Source organism: Anabas testudineus, chromosome 9 (genome assembly GCF_900324465.2).
Source record: "Anabas testudineus chromosome 9, fAnaTes1.2, whole genome shotgun sequence".
Taxonomy (NCBI): Eukaryota; Metazoa; Chordata; class Actinopteri; order Anabantiformes; family Anabantidae; genus Anabas; species Anabas testudineus.
The window spans coordinates 18,942,912-18,963,627 of NC_046618.1; the positions used below are offsets into that span (position 1 = coordinate 18,942,912).

Consider the following 20,716-nt stretch of genomic DNA (forward strand, 5'->3'; position numbering starts at 1 on the left):
GTCTCCCCCTCATTTCCCATAATTCTCTTTGTCCATGGTCTCCATCACTTTCTCGCTCTCTCTTGCCCCCTCCATTTCTACCTAATTAGTATTTATAATGTTCGGTGTACAGTCACCTAATTAATTGAAGTAGTCATCTGGTAATTAGTTGCTGAACATCCTTGTGGAAGGACTCATCTTTATCTGCCATTGGAACACGATCTGCGAAGATACATTACAACCTTGCACACGCACAGATGCACACAGAGTACCTATACAACTGGCGCTTTTTTCTCTCCGGCCATTTAATTCTGCTTTGAGGCCTGTAAAGGCGTCACTGACGTGCTCCCTTAATAGACTTAATGGACAAACATACTTGACTGTTGCTGTGGTTCCTATGTATCACCTTCTTTGTTCAAGGAGTTTGGAAGCATCAAGTTGTGGCCACTTTACAAGATTTACAGGTTTGCTTCACTCATTTGTAAAAACACATTTGGGTGTGTTGATAAAGTGTCTATCAATGCGATGTAGACTCAATGTGCTGTAAATGAAGCATGAGAATTCTTTTGTGTCAATCTAGTCTGCTTGTCACGTGTGAGATTTAAGACGGAACAATATGCCATTTACGGTATATTTAGAATGGATAAATGATACAAAAGAGGCAACGTGTACAGCTGTTTACTTATCTGTGTGTATTTCAGAGTAAACAATATCATGGGGTGTCACAAAATTTCCAAATGAGCAAGAAAAACAGTAGGTAGTAAGAAAAAGGTCTGCTTGAGGCCAATGAATTTGCTGCTTGGCTGATGGAAAGTCGCTATGCTTGATCTGTGCCAGCATGAAGTTAATGTCTGCTATAATGCAAGTTAATTGCTTTAGGTCAGAGAAACCACACAGAGTGTTAAAATAGTCTCGGTAAAGTCATCACCCCTACCAATGTTAACATGTAAAGTGTCAAAATAATGTTTTTTTTCTTTTTCTAGTTTGTATTTCAAGCTTCATGTAACCTGTGGTCAGAGGCTGTGTGGGATCATTTAGCATCTCCCACCCATGTCTAGGCGACCCACCTGGATGTCATCTGAATTCAGTCTCTGTGCTGGTGTTTGAAAACTTGAGTTTAGTGCCACAGATGCACGTATACAATGATGTGATAAATAGATAGATAGATAGATAGACATGCATATGTGAAGCTCACAGTGATATGCAACTATGCTTATAATAATAACATTCACATTTAAGTTTATTCTAACAGTCTAACAGTTTCTAAAAATCAATACCTACTAAATGTTACCTTCAAACAAAGGTGAGACAACTTTTGTTCCTGGAGTCAAACTGAGAACAGAAGTTACCGTGCAGTGAGTGTGTGTGTGGGTGTGTGTGTGTGTATGTTTGTTTTAGACAGACATTAAGATATAAGGGAACGTGGAGTGAGAGAAACAGAGATGCGGGGGACAAAGAAACAGTAATGAGTACTCCAGTGGAGAGTGATAAGAGAGACAGAGAGTTGGTCGACGTAATGAGTCCTCCAGCATGGAGGTGACATGTGAGAGGGATCGAGAGAAAGAGGGAGGGATGAACAGCACTATTCCGGTAGAGAATAGAGAAATCAGCAGAGGCAGATTGGATCACAGACAATAGTTTGTGTAATGAGTTTTCCAGTGGACAGCTACTGAGGTAGAAGACATAGAGGGGGTGCAGAATGATATAAATTTCAGTGCCTTATGAGGCCAGTTTAATAAAAAAGTGAAAAAGAGAAATGAGAGATACAAAAGAACAATGTTGGATTAGTGATAGATATGGCTGGCACGTTTTATAGTCATTATATGGAAAAAAGAAATTATGGATAACACCTTTGATGATAAATACTGAATATGCTACAGTTCCCAAGCAACACTTTTCAATTGCACAGTGCATCCAGTGATGGAGTAATGTATTTTCTCTTGTATTTTCAGTTGCTAAATTTTGAACTGGTTTCTAGCTGTGCCATTTTGTTTTATGTTAATCTTCAATTATAGTGAGTACTCCTGCTGAAGATAACTAACCAAATCTTCTGTTTAGACTGAAACAAACAACTTTCTGCCTGCATAATATGCTGATGTTTCTTCCTTTATCAACACTCACTGTTAGGAGAGTAACTGAATAAATTATTATGGTGTTTGTTAGCAAAACAGTATTAAATTGATTTCAAATTGATTCCTGAATAACATGCAACACTGAACTGAGTTAAGTTTATCCAACTTATTACTTTTTTTCAACAACTATATAAATTGTAGTAATCAGTATTTAAGCATATCCAACATATTACATATAACATTAGTAGTACACTGGTTATGTGACCAGTGTAAATTTACTGAAGATCAGCATGCTAACCAGTTTCTAGTATAATCCTAATTCTGTTTTTGTCCTAAACACAAATGCTTAAATACATTTCATAACAAATAAACAAGTTAAGCTACTTGACAGTTTTTCCACCTACCCCCTTGTGAATACAGAAGATACTGTATGCATATCTCTGGTTAGGAATCTACTCTTCTAGGAAATCAGATGAGAAAGTGTTGTGCACATTTCTTCTTATTATATGCATCTGTATAATCTCATTTTTTAAAACCTAAAATTGGTGGGATCCAAAAAATTTGAAAGATAGTGTTTTCATCTGAATGTCTTGTTTAACAGCCACAGTGGTTGGTACAGAAAAGTTGGTATAGAAAGATTTAGAGCTGCATAATAAAATAAGGATCTCCTAGTGACAGCAGGGTGACTTAAAATAATTGATTGAGGAAATTTATGTGGCAATACACTAATTGTATTATGTAATACCTGCTAGGTTAATACTTAATAGAAATATGATCAACTTCATACTATTCATTTGATTGATGGGAACTTTGAGGTTGTACAAACAGGATTCACTTCCAGGACACCTGTCAGGACAACATGGGTCTGTGTGTGACTGACAGTGGACAGACATATACACGCATTCACTTTCACACATAGCCACACACTCTTGTTTTCACATGCACTGTTTTAACAGATAGACGCGATAAACAGCGAGTGACGCTTGACGAATTTAACAAGATATGATGCCATTACCCGCTCGGTGTGTTTGTGTGTGTGTGTGTGTGCGTGTGTGTGTTCCCAGAACCTGTCATACCATGATTGGTAGTGGGTGGCATGAGGAAACCTATTGCCAAAATATCTACAGTTATTGATGGGCTCCAATGAAGAGGAAGGCAACAGATATAATAAAAAATAATAATAATAATGCACAAAGAAATATACCGAACCTCATCAGCTCCACCACTCATAGTGAATGACGCCTGGACAAAGGTGAGAAAAGAGTATGCAGAAGGTGAGAGATGTACATGCACGGAAAAAATGTGTGCGTGTTTAACCAGCAATCGTTTGGATGCACACATGGACTGAGCCAAATAGAGAGACCAGTCTCCAGTCATCAGCTTCCTAGCCAACTTGTCAGTCAGTTTTCAGCCATCCAGCCATCCAAACAAACACGTACCCATCCATCTCTCCAGTCAACCAGACGCTCGCTGTATCTAACAAACCATCAATTCCAACCGTTAGACACACAGCCTGAGATATAGGCAGTCATTTTGTTAGATATTCCTTTAGCCATAATCAGCCAGCCATGAAACATAGAAAGCGTCAATCATTACAGAGGTTTTTGTCAGAGACGTGGAGGGGAAAAGAGTGGGAGATACCTCTAGAGTTCAGTATGGAGTTACATAAGAGCTCCAGTCAGATAGTCTAATGGGAGAAAGGGAGAGATGTAGGTAGGAGCAACAGAGGAAGCGAGAGGGGAGGGAGTGTGATAGAAACATGGGGGGAGGAAGTGAAAGGAGCATAGGGAGAGGGAAACGTAGGCATAAATGTAAGAAGTTAGGTAAGGCAAGATGGAAGTCAGGAGATGAGGTAGAGAAGATAAGTGTGGAGGGATGAGAGGATGAGAAAAGATGAGGAGAAATGTAATTGCAGCTTGTTATGTGCATTTCAAAGCTAATGAATCAGTGAGGGGTGGGAAAACATGAAAACTGTAATTAATTACCTGTTACGCAGTACTATTAAAAAATGAGTTACATCGTGGCATCAAATAACGTTACATTACTTAACTTTTGTCAATTCTTTAATGGTTCTGCTGGAGGTTTCTTCTTAGGAGTCCTACAGAGTTTTTTCTTCTCCACCATCGCCTAGTGCTTTCTCAAGTGAGATTTGTTGGGTTTTCTACTTTCTATTTTATTTGAATTTAACTTGCGATCGCTGTTCTCATTCAGCTGTCCAGGCCGTTAAAGGTGCCTTACGGGGCGGCAGTATCTCAGTTGGTAGAGCAGACGTCCACAGCACTCTGATTCCCGGTTCCTCCTAGTACGCTTTTGTTGGACTGCTTTGTCCAGTGACCAAAGAGAGATCAAATCTCCATCAAATTCCCAATAATCCAACTCTAAAAGCTGAAATGATTTATTTTTATTATATATTTGTAACATAGAAATCCATGAATACATTAGTTACAGTATCATCTTTTAAGTTAATGTTGCAGCAACAAGTTGCCTGTTACCTCAACCAGTGGACACAGAGCAACATTAGCATTTGATTTGTGTTGGTAAAAATGACAGTGATGACAGTGGGGTACCAGTTACTGTGGTGCTGCTTCACAGGTCACCCTTTAGTCTGACCTACCTTGAACTAGAAGAAAAGAGGCAAAAGAATTCACACATTGCTTTAATTTTTCTGGGCTTCTGTGACCTTCTGTTTCCTTCCTTATTCCTTATTTCCTTTTTTTGCTCTGCTCTATTTCTGCTGCTCTTCCTCACTTTTCTCACTTCTACCTCCAGAACTCTCTGTCTGGTGATGACAGGGGACAGGGGAGGAGAAAAGGAGGAGAAGAGGAGGATAAGACCAGGCTCAATCCATCATGACAAAACAAAGGGCAGGGGAGAGAGAGCTAGTGAATTTGCACTGCTGACTGAAGACCACTGACTGATGCAGGGAACAGAATAGACAAGAGATAGGGTGTGGCAGTTTGACAACAGTCAGCGATGGCTCTCAAGTGACTTTAAGAGGTTCGGCAGTAGCTGAAGTGTCGAGTCATTCAGGCTTATGTGCGTATTTTTAATCCCCAGTGCATTTAATTCTAAAGTTTAACCATCACACACACTGTGTTTAAAATGTATGATCCATCGGGCCTGCTTTTTCAGTGCCGCTGTTCTGTTTGTCCAACCCATGCACTTACAGCCTCTGATTGGCTGTTAGTGGCTCTTGTGAACCAGGGTTGACCAACCCTGCCATAGAGACTACTAGATATTATGGAGTTACTAGACAGAGCTCTGGCCCCGTCTGGTGATGACACCTGTGAAATCTTTTTCTTATCCTTATTGCAAAAATGCAAATTAAATTCCCCTCCTAGTGTAGCTTGTAGTCTTTTTCAACAACTGGCAGGAAAGAGTGTTACTATACCACCTGCTTGTGTATGTGCATGATCAAACAACAAAACATAAAAGCACTGGTGAGCAGCGCTCCTGGTGGTCAATAATTCTACAGGGTTAAACAAATATAGAGTTATAATTACTGTAGACTCAACTCTACTATAATTCATGTAGTCACTTCCTATTTGTAGTTTTAGATATAATGAATTTGAATGTGTAATCGCAACTACTAGCTTTAGTAAAAATGTTAATGTTTAAAAAAAACATGTTTTTTATTCTTCTTGACACACTGTAGTATAGTAAGTAGGAGTATTCTGGCTTTGGCTTGTCTGTTGGGATTAGAAGGCTAAATACTGAGTATAACTGCATATTTCCTTTTCTGCATGGCTCCAATAGAAACTATCTTGATGGCAATGATAAGAACATTTTATGAGTCCAAAACTTTTTAGAACTGATCTAAATACAACTTTTCTTTTTAAATGCAGTGGTCAACCCTCCTTTTAGCATCCACAAAAATGTGTCAGCACACACAAGAACACACCACCACACAAACCACAGACAGTTATAATTGCCAATAGAGACACTTTTTATTTATTTTGTATTATTTGTATTATTTTTGTGATTTACCTTGGTCTCAAAATTTGCCTCGAATTTGCAATTTTTAGACACAGGATCAAATGCTGACAGTGTTTTTTCCACTTTATCCACTCAAAAAAAAGCTGAGCGCACATTTCAGGACTTGTTTTCACACTAATTTACTTGCAAACATTCCCTCCTGAGAGCCGCTCACCGCAACATGAGTCCTCTGCTGTTTTGCAGCTGGTAGACTTGGTTCCTAAGCATCACAGTAACTCTTAAATAAGAGAAGAGACTTGTTTCACTTAGTTTCACTCACTTTCCCCTGCCCACACTTTCCATCTGAAGAGTCCCTAGTACCATGTGACCCTGCGGCCAGTAGCTCGGCTCTCTCACCATTAGGCTCCCCCCACCTCAATTTGTCATCTTGATGTTAACTCCATATTGCAGCGTAGATGAGTCAGCCGTGGCAAATACATTCACAGAGCCCATTGAATGAGCTCTTAAAAGTCTACATTGGATGCTTTTGTTGAATGACTTCCAAAGAGTTGACTCTTGAAGCGGAAACAAGCTTTTCGTTGGTGGCGCGTTGAATTAGAAGACTTAGTCAGGCCAGGAGGGAAGAGAGGAAGCGGTGCTGTTATCACACTGCAGCACCTGGATCAAAGACAGACAGGATGGGACAGAGACGTCTGTCAAACACAGACGGAGGCCGGGACGCACGCACACACACATGCGCACATATCACTGAAGTCGAACACTAGAATATACACACAGTTTGAACTCTATTTGTTTATCCATTTCTCTTCAGCTCTTAAAGGTCATTGTGGCTGCCCTGTCATTTCACTTTCCTTCTTAATTCTTCTCTCTGTCACTCATCCTCCCTCTCAGTACCTCTCATTTCCCTTAATTACATCCATGTTTAACTCACTCGCATCTTTTCCTTGTGTTGCAACTAAACACATGAAGCTGAAAGGAACAGATGTGGGGAGGAGAATAATAGTAGATCTTGAAGATTGACTTACAGATTTCCAATGATGAACAATGACTTTGTGTATCGTCACCTATTCCTCCCTCAGAGATCAACTGTAATCCTAAGACATCATAGAGACATCAAGTTGTAACAAAGTCATGTGTACATTACAGTATTTCTGAGCCAATAAAAAAACGATGGATTTTACCTAAGAACAAAGAGCAGTATGACCAGGTAATGTAAGAGTTAACATGGCTTACGGGGTGGGTGGGTCCACACATTGTGTTCCTGCTAAGGTTTATGCTTTGGGAAGACTTTGGTTATGAAGACATTGTTTGTGTAAAAATTGAGGAAGCACAAAAACATCCCCACAGGACAGCTACCGCAGAAGTCCTGCAGGACTGAGTTGGCTTGCTCATTCCTTATCAGCACAGTTTTACAGAGTGTCCAAGTTGTGGAGCAGGTGAAGCTCAGTATGCTTTGGGGATGCTGGTATAAACCTGATGCAATATGTTTTCATTCCAAGTAGCCTGAGTCGTGGCTCCAACAAAGAATTCACACTGCCAACAAAACAAGCTCTGACTAGTTTAGTTGGAGGTAGGATGTCATTATAGGAACTTTTTATTCATGAACTATTATGGAGATTTGTGAACTCAACTTGCAAAGTTTAAAACATACAATTATACAGGAAATTATAAGTTGTTGTAAACTTGACACCGTACTACATAAAAAACTGAAATAAATAGAATTCAAAAATGAAAATGAAAGGATAATTAATTTCTGAATTTATTTAAGATAATCTGCATTTTAAATGTAGGTATTATAAACTGCACAAGGGATCTTTTTACAGTCGAGACAGAGGAGGATCTGAAGCTCTGCAAAGTGCACCTCTGCTGAGGTTTGTAATTGTGATGACAGTAATGGAACCCCAAGGTGCTGCATCTCTCCCCAGCAGGTGACTGCTTTAACCTTTTTGCTCTGCTTAAGATTAGCAGCACAACATTAGCATACTGAAATCTGCATACTCAGGCTCATCTCACGTTTTCTTTGCTCACTTTTTTTATGTGATGGTAGAATTTCCCAATTTTTCAATGATGGATCTTAGATGGGGATAAAGCTATTTCACTTACTCTGCACTGAGCATAGGTGCAAACTGGAATTTTGATGAGGAACCTTAACCTGCAAGATTGTCTGTTTTACTATCTGTCCTCTACTTTGCTTGGCCAGCATGTGACTTAATCATGTAGCATTAGCAGTAGAAGAAGCAGTAGGGGACAAAATCAATGTCTAAACATCGATTTTTACTGCATATTTCTCGAGCTGCACTTTATCTCTTATCTACCAAGAGACATTTGCATAGTTTATTCATTATTCAATATAATGACAGAATCGCTGTATTGCTGAGATCATTATAAAACACACTTACAAAACATTCTTGTTGAGCAAGGACATTCTGACCTTCCACATTGGAGATCCAGATACTTTAATACAGAATGACTCAAACACATTTTCACAGCACCCATGTTGCTTATTGTTTATCTCCTACTGTAACCACATATCATTTAGTGGTAGTAACATAATGCAATACATGGACAATATGATATGTTAGGATATCATTTAAATCTCCTTACTAAAACTCTTCTTGACTAATCTGTTGGAAATCAACCTAGAAAGTCTTTCATATATCACTTTACCACATATGTTGTTTGGATCTGTCCATCTCTGCAGTCACTTTCGTTTTCTGTGGTGTGTTTATGTGTGAACGTGTCCTGTCAACTCGCAGTCCTCCTCAGAGCTAAAGTTGCTACCTTCCCTTCACCTGTGTTTGCTGATCTGTGTGTGTGTGTGTGTATGAGTGTTTGTGTGGTTGTGTGAGCTGTCTGCCTGACAGCACTCTTCTCTGTGGACAAACTGATGTGACATGTATTGTTGTTCCATTCACTCCCCAAAATACACCTCTGACTCCAGTGGCTGCCCTCTTATCACTCAGTCTCTTTCTGCTCCCAGCTTTGTTTGTTGATCTAACCTTTTGTTTGCTGTTTTCGTTGACATGTTTATTTGTTTGTTCTGACTGCCAAAATGGGAACTTGGTTACTTGCATGGTGTGCTATGGATGTTACTGCACTGTATCTGCCGTTTTAAATAATGTGTAAGTCCAACTAAGCCAGTCAGAATAAAGTCTGAATAGATGTGAGTGTGTTATTTGTAGACTGTAACTCCAGTGGGATCCTTTAGGTGATAAATACCAATCAAACTAGACGCACACGCATGCGTGCACATACACAAACACAAACTCCCCCATGATAATTAGCTTCTCGTTGCCGTCTCCTTACTTAGAAGAGATGAGGTTTGGAACTCTTCCATTGATAATAAATGAGAGGCTGAAGTTCTGGACTCTTAAATTTGTGTCTTTTCATCCAAATGAGCTGTGTGGCGCTTTATTGCTGTGTTGAGTAAGCAGTTCTCAGTCGCATGTGGCCTATATAGCCCTAATATTCTCCCTGGTTTCCATAAAAATCTGTCTGTTCATTATTCGTGGTTATAATGTTTGTGACTCTGTCAAGTTACTCTTGATAACAGGAACATTATCTTGGCTTGTTGTTTGGATACCAGTAAAAGATTGAATGTGTCCTTTACAATGGGAAAAGGCAGCAACTTTCTTTTGAATGTTACAAATTTAGATTTCTGATAATTTACAATTACACTTCTTATAGTGGAAATCATTTTACCACTGTGTTGTGCTTGTTGGGCTTGTTTCCTCTACTGGTCTTTGGCTATAGTCACTAACCTGACACATACTCACTCCTCTACTTGGTCCAGTCTGTTTACCCCACACTGCTTTTTAACACTATCTCATCTTTTTAAATCAGTAGCAAGTGTAAAACTTACATCTTACCACCTTTCAAACCTTCAGAAAGATTTGACTGACCACTTTCAAGAACCAGTGGTAATAGGTAAATCCAATACAAAATTACATAAATGGTGTAATAATATGTTAAGTAGCATATGATGACAGTGTGTATTAGTTGGTTACTGTAAAGTGTTTCCAGCTAACCATATTTTAAATCAAGAAAGTACAAGCACAAAACATATTGATTAAATATGTGACCACTGTGAGGCATTTCCTCGTATTCTGGTCAGATTTGATCTAATGCTCAAAGCCTTTAGCCTTTCCTTTAACATCCCCGTCTCTGGCTGCTGAATATGAGCTGTGGGAGAGTCACTGGTTGCTACACTGCTAATCTGGGACCTCAGCCCAGAGGACAAGCTTGAAGCTACTACAGCAGCCAAGAACCCACCACTATTGTCTGTGTCTTGGTTTACAGAGAAATATGCCATTATAATCCCATGTGTGGTGGGAAGTAGAGTGGGAGGTTTGATTCCACGTGTGGGGGTTTTTTATTTGAAAAGGATCCAGTATCCAAACATCAAGCTGTGTAGATTATATTGTCAGTGTCCTGCTTAAAAACGTGAACAGCGGTAGTACTCGTGAAAGTCCCACGCATTACTGCTGGTGTGTTGAACTGCTGCTGCACCTTGGCATCATCCCTGGAAAGGCAAAATTGAGACTAGCGGTCTGAGGTTGGTGCTAGTTTGGTGTTACAATCAATGGTATGTGTGCCAGCTGCAAAACACTCAGGAATGAATTATTGTCCATGCAGCACTAATAGAGAACTGATGAAACATGATAAGTCATTATGATATACCAAGTAAAAGCATCTATTAAATACTTATACCGTACCACAATTCACAGCTTTATGTCACTGATTTGTTAATCATTTCCTACTGATTTTCCTGATTTTCATGGCAGTGCCTCCAGGCCACATTGAATTTTAAAAAGACCATTTATGAAGATTGTAACTTCATTGTAATCTTGAAAAACTAAACTAGAACTTGCCATTTGTACATTTACACTTAATTTACAGTGGTTCTTTCATAACCTTCAGTACAGTAGATTTTGCATTTTAAAGATTGTATTGGTATAATTCAAACTTCATGGTACCGGTAGTTGTTTGTCCCGACTATTTCTACATTCTAGTTTGGCACAAGGCTGAAAAACTGGACACATGGCAGATTTGTGTAATGTCAATGAAACACAACAAATGTAGTGCTACATTCATAAATAAAGTTAGAATTAGGTGGACAGTGGGTGTACAAGGACATGACTGTCACAGTCACAGTCTAATTTATTGTTAGGTTTAGGCACTAAAAGTGAGTAAGGTTGAGGTTAGAGAAAAATCATTGCTTTGTTTAAAAATGTGTTATTGATTTATTTATAAAAAATGAATAAAGACATTTTGTCTGAAGTTTAACAATACCATACTGTCAAATGTTTAATATACCTGTATTCACAAACCTACAGCTTCACTGTTTCTAAATTAGTAATAACTTTAGGCATAATCAGTGGTTAGCTTATTGCTCTGTACATGACGGCTGTGTCTCGAGTATTGTTTAGAGTTGGTGTATTTATAGTAAATCTATTCTAAAGCTTTAAGTAGCTAAACTCTTTGATGGTGTTTTGTCCTCTTTGGAACTACAGAATAAATTATTTGTGTCACCCTCTATTGGTGACCAGGCAATTCCAATAGCACTTGCAGATTTCTGGCAAAACAAAATCATAATATACCAGTCTAAAAATGGGTTGTAGAATGACTGAAATCTAAACAGCTGGCTAAATGATTGTCATTTTTACTGACAATCATTCAGACTCCTGCAGATTATGGTCGTTTAAGATCATCTTTTGTACTGTGCAGGACAGATGTAAGATGGATGCATGAGTAGGGGCTTCTATAATGGCTACCCCTGCAGGGCTGGTGGCACTGAGGCCTTTTCTGAGCAGCAGTGTAAAACAAAGACTGGGTCTGGAGCAGAAGGCAACTGATGGCATTTTGCTCAGTCATGCATAATTAACACACAAGTGGAGGCCAACATGTGTGCACACAGGCATGTATAAGCACTCATACAAGAATAAAAAAGGAACATGTGCACGTGCATGTGTGAGTGTATGGGCATTCATAAGTTTATTTCATGTACTGTATGGTGAATCAAACAGACAAACACACAGGTAACAGCAGCTTTCATCATTATTACACAATAATCATTTTTGCAGTAAACTTATATAACTGGGGAGCCAGCTGCTCAGGGAGAGAGAGGTGGTCTCTGTGGAGAACGACAGCCAAAGACCGTGTGTGTGTGTGTGTGTGTGTGTGTGTGTGTGTGCTCACTCTGCAAAAAAGGTCATTTTATATGTGACTCAGGACAAAATTCAAAATCAGCAAACTGTAGGTAGAATTCAGCGTTTGTAGGTGTCAGGATTCAGCTGTGTCATTCTGATGGCCTTGTCCATGCTCAGTCACAATGGCAACCAACCTACCAACAAAATATGTGATTTATTGTTTACTGTTTCCAAGTTTTAACCAAATGGCCATGAAATCAGCCAATAGGTGGATTATAGGAGTCGGATGTGTTGTGGTAAACAGCTGGTGATTCTATGTCTCTAGTCAGGGGTCATTAACCATTTTGTACGAAGAGGGTACAATGAGGATGAATGAATACAATTGACTTGTGCTTTATCAATCCACCAGCTTCTCCCCAATGACAGAGAAGAGAAATACTCAGTGACAAACTACTATGTACTATTAAATACCCTCAAAGTTTTCCAGAAGGAGGTTGGGGTGGATGGGTGGCAAATAAAGCAGGGGACGTGTTTGACAGTTAAGGGTGAAAGAAAGCTTGACTTTAATTGTACGAGAGGATTGTTGGACTTGATAGATAGGTATAGTTTTCTGTGAAGACATTCTGATCAAAAGTAAACAACAGTTATGCTTAGTGTCTTAGTGTCTTAATGTTGTTGCTGTTCAGGATTTTCTTTCAGCGAGAGAAGAGCAAGTCGCAGAGAATAATGCACACAAAGACCATGAGAGTGCGAATCAGCTTCAAGTAAGGTACACAGATCAAAAAGTCAAGAGATGACAGAATGACAAAAAAAATTAAACACTGACTGAAAGGACAACAAAGGAAGAGACATGACAGGAACTAGAGGCCTTCAAAAGGAAGGAATGAGAAAGGGGAGGAGAAATTCAAAGTAACACTCAGAAAGAAAGTTCCCGGGTAGCACGATACAACAGATGCTCTCACAGCAAAACGCGTTCGACCTTTGACCAACATAACGCAGCTCTTTTACATCCATCTTTAAAATGTTTAACAACTGTTTGTTATAAATGTCCACTCTTACAGCTTCCCATCTGTCTCAGCCTAACTTAAAAACAGTCCCACCTGCTCATTCCAAAATTTCAAACCCTTGCCGTCCAATCTGTCCATCTCTCAACTTCAAAACATGCATGTAGTGCACTGAAGCTTTTATTTATCACTTACCTGTGCCTCCTAAATCAGCACAATAACTAAAAAAAATCGTTAACAAGAACCTGTGTGAAAACCATCAGCATGTATTATCATTAAATGATGTACGTATGCTTTTCTTCTAGTAACACTTGCACTGCATGGACTTCTTTATACAGTTCTATATGCCTCATGTTTTGTTATTCTAACCTACTTACCTACTGTGAAGATTGCATACTGTGAATTCAATTTGTAAAAATCTAAATTAGCCTTTTAAAACTGGGTAAAGAGCGATTGCATTAAACCTGATTCCCTTTCATCACAGCCTTGATGTAACATCAATCCGATGAGCCGAGAATTGTGCACGATCGCAGGTAGAGAACTTTTTCTTATGGCACAAACTTTGCAACTTGTTAAAACACTATAACTTCTTACAAATGATAACTTTCTCAACTTCTCAAGCTGTTGACAGCTTGTCACATAAAAAAGTAACCCTGCACTCTTTGGATCTTACGATCACAACTGCACGCTGTTGTGCTTCTTGCTCTCAAAAAGCAGGAAATGCAGAAAACAAGATTTTAATGATTTGACAGTTGACTCATTTAAATAGCACTCATGTCCAATGATGGCAGCTTCTCCAGAGTGTGTTAACGATTATGCAGGTGGTGTGGTGAATTTTGTTGAACATCTGTTTGAGCTTCTGAAAGACTATCGTTGCCTGGTGTTCTCATTAAGTCATGACTTATCAATGAGCACAGTGATTTAAACTATAAGAAATCATGGCCAACTTTTATACAGTATAATGAATATTTTTTAAATGAACTCTTTTTTTTTACATGCATTCTGTTATATTGAGACATAAACTGGACATCTACAGAGCCTCTTACATTATCCCTACGTGTCTACCCCCAAACATCTGTTCTAACTAAAACTTCAGACGAACAAAATGTCTTTTACACTTCTCCTCCTAGACACATCTGCTGTTATACATGGAATGTTTTCTGACACATAGCATATGGCTCCGGGTCTGCTCTTTTGTTTTGAGAAGAATGCCTTTTGGGTTTTCATTTACATTTTAAGCGTTTAGCTGACACTTTCATCAACAGTCGCATGGCGATCAGTGGAACCTTTTTTATAAACTTTGTAAAAAAGTACTAGGAGTAAATCTCTAACGAACAATATCACAAGATAGAAAGGAGAATTTTTTACCTGATTCTATGATGTTTTGATGGACTAGCACTAAAATGCTTGTAAGCTTTCTTGGACTCGTCACTTTTTGAGCATTCTTACTGAAGAGATCCACTTTTAGGCAGCCTCTAAACACCCAACCTTTCCTTTTTAGCACCTCAGGAGCTAAAAGGTCAACTGAAGGCAGTTATACTTGTGACAAAGGTCTAAGTAGATCTAGATTGAAAGGTTGGACTCTTCTGTATGTACAATTTGTCACTAGGTTGTTATTTCTTTCTTTCTCATCCTGTCTTCCCAGTGTTCATCCCTTTTCCTCCCTCTCCTGAGCAGAAATCTGTCCTTGTATCACCACATGCTCTCAAAGAAAACCCAGTGTCCAGAAGCAGATACAATTTCTGACAAGTGCACAATCACCTTTAATAAATTGCAAAACTGTTTTTTTTTTCCCTTGCATTTGAGAATTGAAGGTTTTAAACCAAGGATGAGGATGTGAAAGAGTATTTAAAGGATTGGATTGGGGTTGGTGTAAAGGGAATTAATTGTACTTAAGTGATTCTCCTTTTTAGCAGAACAATCTGTTATCCTCTTCTCACACAAATTGCTTGCTTTCCTGGGTCAGTAGTCCTCTGTGGAAAGGCTAAGCTATAAATATGCATCGCTTCATTCACATTCATCTCTTCCCTCCTCACCATTCAACTTTTGCCTGAGACAACATAACTCGTGTTAGCTTCACTGTTATTTCTAGAGAGGCCACTTTGATGTTACGGTAAAAGAAAATGTGGGTTGAATATGCATTTTGTAAAAATTACAGTAAATGGCTGTTTTTATTAAAGATTTTTTAAAGTCACAAAAGTTTATTTTTCATTAAATATGTTGCAAGAAGAGATATTCCAAATACTGGGTTATTTTCCATGTTTATGTTTCATCTTTTACCAGAATCAACTAGCAAATAAAGCTGAAAATATGTAACAGAGCTGCAATCTACATAAGTGAGGTAAAAAGACCCCCTGGAGCTTTTAAAGGGATGATTGCACTGACAGAAACACATTACGCATTTTAAACCTACAACTGATTGGAAAAGAGAAAAGGGAAACTTTATTCACAGGGTTGTCTTTTGGCCTAATGCCCTATTGCTTTTTCCTCTACTTACACTTTATTTTCCACTCAGAAAACTAGTGTTGAGGTGCCTATAAACAAGGCACTGCTTTAGAAATAAAGGAAAAGAAAATCAATTGTAATGCTCTGTGAGCTACTCAATGGGCAACAGGAGCAGACTGTAGCTGTAAATGTGTGTAATGTATGGTGTCACCCAGGAACCAAGGGAGGAGTGGGTGCTCAGTCAGTGTTTCATGGTGTAAATAGTTTTACACTGATTACACTGAAATTGTTATTGTGCAGGTAAGATGAGAAATGTATTCTTTAATTTCAGAAGAAAATTAGAAAGAGTAAAAAAGAAAAATGTATTTATCTTTATATAAGATCTGTTCAGGCTTGTCAGTTGATCAGAATGTGTTACAGATCAGTCAGAGAGAGGCAGAAACAGAGTATGGGGAGTTTAACTTGTCTTCCTGCATTACCTAAAAAAAACATAGACGGACATAAAAAGAAAGACACACAGGCACTTGTCAGGCTCTGTTGCTGTATACAGATCTGACAGAAGCAGCTTAGGGACGAAGCCTTGTCCATCATCCAGCTTGTTGACAGACATGCACACACACCAAAGTCCTGACAGATACACCATGGGACAATAGTGTTACTGCGTTTCCTTACGTGTGTGTGTGTGTGTGTGTGTGTGTGTGTGTTCAACAGTCCTGGTGCATGCAAGTAAAATCAATTTGCTTTTTTCCGACACACATCATCTCTGAATTTCAGGGATAAACTGACAGTCACTAAAAGCTTGTGACTGAAAACCCAATCCTGTTTTAAATTCACCTCATCCTGACTGAACCAACAGTACACAGTTTTTTGACTTGAGGGTTTTGGTTCCTTGCCAAGAGGTTGTGGTGATTTTACAAAATGCAAAAATATCTTTAGTCTTGGTGATAATATTTTATTGTGAAATCAAAGATACAGTTGTAATAAAAAGTAAATCAAAGTTTAAAACATACAGTTAGGTTCAGAGGAATTAGGACAATAAAGATGTGGTCAAAGTGCAGACTTTCAGCTTATTTTAAGAGTGTAGAATTACAGCACTCTTTAAGCAAAGCACCTCAATTTCAGGACCTCAGAAGTATGTGGCCACAGTGACATAATTGTAAGTATAATCATAATGTTTTGCAGTCAATAAATGCCTGAAGTCTGGAGCCCATGAACATAATCAAATTCTTAGTTTCCTCCCTGGAAATGAACTGCCAGGCCTTCACAGCAGCCACCTTAAGTTGCTGCTTGTTTGCCGGTCTTTTCTACCTTCACTCATGTCTTCAGTAACAGAAAAGCTGCCCATTGGGGCTGAAATCAGGCAACTGACTTGGCCATTGAAGAATAGTCAATTTCTTTGCCTTCAAAAAGTCTTGAGTTGCTTTCGCAGTATGTTTAAGATCACTATCCATCTGCTTTGTTAAAGCTTTCAGTTTAGTAGCACTTGGCTGAATGAAAGCAGAAAGTAGCTTATAGCCATATATGCCTCAGAGTTCATCTTGCTACTTCTGTCTGCAGTCACATCAACAATTAAAAGTTCCACTGACTGCCATACATGCCCATGCCATCACACTGCCTCCACCATGTTTGACACATTATATGGTATGCTTTGGATCATGAGTTGTTCCTGTCCTGGCCTTTTCATCTTGTTGTGCTCACCAGGGCTTTCTTCCCCTTTATGAATGTACCCAACTGTTGCTTTGGCCACATCTAAGGTTTTTGCTATCTCCCCTATAGCTTTATGTTGTTTATTTCAGTTTTTAGATGATGGCCTACTTGATTTGCATTGAGATGTCATTGGACTTCATAGCTGTAGCTTCAGTCAAACAGCTGTTTGCCAGCTAGGACAGTTTTATTATGCTTTAAAAACTGACACATGTAACGGTTGTAGGAAGATTGTGGTAATCATAAGCAATAACCACACCATCACAGATTTTGTCATAGCTCAGATATTTTCTGGCCTCAACTACATAAGTGAGACACATCAAGGGAAAGTTCAAATAGTTTACCAAAAGGTAATGGAGGCAAAGCGGGTAAGGGGGGATGGCAAAATGGTTAAATCTGCAGGTGAGCAACAGGCGTGCAGCAACAGGACAAAAGCCAAAAACAGGTGGAATTCAAAATGGGAACAAAGGTTAGGAAGGTACAGATGGTATGACACAATGGACAGTCTGGCAGAGGACAAGTGGTAGTGGACTAGTTTTCAGTATATAGTAACTAATGACTACAGGCCAGGTGGGTTTGGCAGGATCTGATGGAAAAGTCAGACAATAACGGAATGAATAATGAATGAACCGTGACATGTTTGACACGCTATGGCCTTGTGAATTTGTAATGGCAAATATCCCAGCCATTTGGACGCAACGCCAGGCCTCACTCAGAATTGTGTTTCTGACTGATGAATGGAAGTCATAAATATTCACTCTTTTATTCTTCATCTTTATTTACCAATTCCTGTGGGAAATATCTGACAAGACTGATCAGAGCAAAAAGTCAACTTGAGCAGTAAAGGTGCACCCTGTATGAATAAATAATTAAAAAATAGGTGTAGCCCAATAGAACAATTGTCTTTCATGTTATGTGTGATTTATTTCTTGTATATGTGCCCTTGTACAACAGCAAAAGCTTATTTGTCAGACAGGTGTACACTGTATTGCACGTTAGATTAAACTGTTGATGTTGTTCAGTGGTGAAGATAGTCTCATAGTTTTAGTGAAGCTGCAATAAAAAAGAAGGAGTGACATCAAGGGCACACACTATAATGTTTTATCTCATGCACTATGTTCTGTACTTTCTTTAAATGACTTATAATATCTTATATCTGCACAGCAAATCGTTTTTTAATCATTGGCAGTGAGGTACAACATGTTTGGCAGCAGGCCTCTACTTCCTGTAACAGTGGTGGCTTTGGGCAAATGTGGATAAGATTTTTTGGCTTCTGGTTTAGGAATTCAAACCAGTTATAGAAATGTGTGACTAAACGTGTTTTGTATGAATTTCAATGTGCTCAAGTTAGTGCATTATTTGATATTTGTATTAAAAGGGATGAGGTTTATGCTCTCACTATACTGAAGTTTTATTTAGTATTTATTTTTCTAGTATGCTTTATTTATGATTTGTGTTCGACCTTGTCATCTAAATATCTCTGGTATAAAACTTTCTCAGCCAGCATTCAGGCATACATTTCTGTTCCCTCATACTCCATTCCTGTCAGTCTGTCATTCATATTATATCTCATGCTGTTTTCCTCCTTTGCTTTACATACTTTTGTTGCCACAGTCTGGGTGCAGTAAATTTCTTTTAAAGTGGATTATCCTAAATTCTGGGTTCTGGGTGAGGCACGGCGATAGAGGAGACAGAGAGAGATTGAAATGGGGGAAAAAGAGGAAGCAGAACAATGGCAGAAAGTTTTTTGGTTTTATGTAACATTCTGTTATTGAATTCTAAAAGATGAGTTTTAGCAAGGACCGTCCGTTATTTTTATGTTGGCTTGCTACACAGGTGCAGTATTTGACAGCATGCACACACCTCAAACAATGAGCGCACTGCCTCGCTTGCAAAACTTTTTTGCAACTTCACACTTCCATTTCCCTCATTTTTCTCTACCATAGCACATAAACAAGACAAAACAACAGTCGACCAGGGAGCATTTTTTTATACAATAGTTCAGAGGGAAACAGAAAAAAGTGAGTTTTCAAGTTTCCACAAGAGGGTCCTTCCCTTGTTCCAAACACCAAAAGGTATTATACAGCTTATTATTCAGCCCACACACAAACACAGATGCAAATATGCAACACACACACACAAACATATGAACAGAACATGTCAAGGGACGGCCATGACATATTTGCAGGCAATTTTTGGCACAACATAAAGCAAGACAAACACAAGAAAGTAATAATGAGAAAGGAGACAGAGACTGGCAGTTTCCTTCTCCTTTTTAGAGGAAAGAGTTTATTGGAGAATACGTCTGTGTTCATATTAGTTTGCCAGAGACTGTTGTGTGTGTATTAATAAGAAAAGCAGTAAACACGCTTGTGTGCTTGTGCATGTGTGCCTATAAAGTGTGTTAATAAACTAAGGGAGGAACTTGCCAAGGTGATAAATAGAACAAAACACACCAGGACAGATTAGAGAGTGAGAGATAGAAAGGGAGAGAGAGAAAGAAAATAAATAGATGCCCTGAATTTGAAAGGTGGACGAGGGGCAGGGAGAGGGATGAAGCATGGTATAGGAAAGAAAGAAGAAAGAAAAACACAGAGGGATTGTTAAAATGCAGAAGAAAAGCTCTGGAAGAAGGTGAGGGAAAGTAAAGGGGAGACTGAGAGATGAAAGAGGAGATGTGGGGAGGAAAGTAAAGCAATGGCCGCAAAAGGGAATGAGGGGGAAGAAGGAATAAACAAAGAAGACATCTGGAGTGGAAGATGGGAAGGAAAACAAGGAGTATGGCATTTAATGGAAAACTGAAAGTGAATATTTCGAAAACAATATGGAAGTTTTGAGAGTGGGAGTTAAGAGAAAGGAAAAACTGAATGATAAAAAAAGAATAGGATATGAAAATAAAATGGGTAAAAACAATAAGACAGGACTGGGAGAGAGTAGGCGATAAAGAGGGGTTGAGGAACAGCTGCAATCTAACTGGAGCGACTGTATAGGGTGACGTACATGGAAGATATTTAGCACCGAGAAAAGCAGGAAGAATATTTGAAGAGAAAAGAGAGGGAAAGGAGGGGATGAGAGGAAGAAGGCTTGAAGAAATAACTAAACAAAAGCCCAAATCAAGAAATTGGCCATTCTTTGTTGCCTTTCTCATCAGTAAAATCAGATATAATCTCCAGTTCAGCCTACGTTCCATTCAGTCTCCATGCAGCTCTTATTCTGGTAAAAATGTTAACATTCATGAGAGCCTCCCCTGTCACTCTTTTGTCTTCCTCCATCAAAACAGACCGTGGGAGGTGGCACCATGCTGCGTGAATCAATTCTAAGAGACATTTTATACAAAGAGAGCAGGGCACGCACCAGGGATTAAAGAAAATCTGAGAGAAAATCAGGGCAGGGGAATTCCAAGTGAAGCGAATTCAATTTTAGGCAA

At 38.9% G+C, this 20,716-nt stretch overlaps 1 protein-coding gene across 1 annotated transcript in view; it reads left to right on the plus strand.

The window, feature by feature from the left end:
- si:dkey-215k6.1 (transmembrane protein 132B) overlaps positions 1-20,716 on the plus strand; it is a 191,381-nt gene that overhangs the window by 80,309 nt on the left and 90,356 nt on the right. The window lies entirely within an intron of this gene.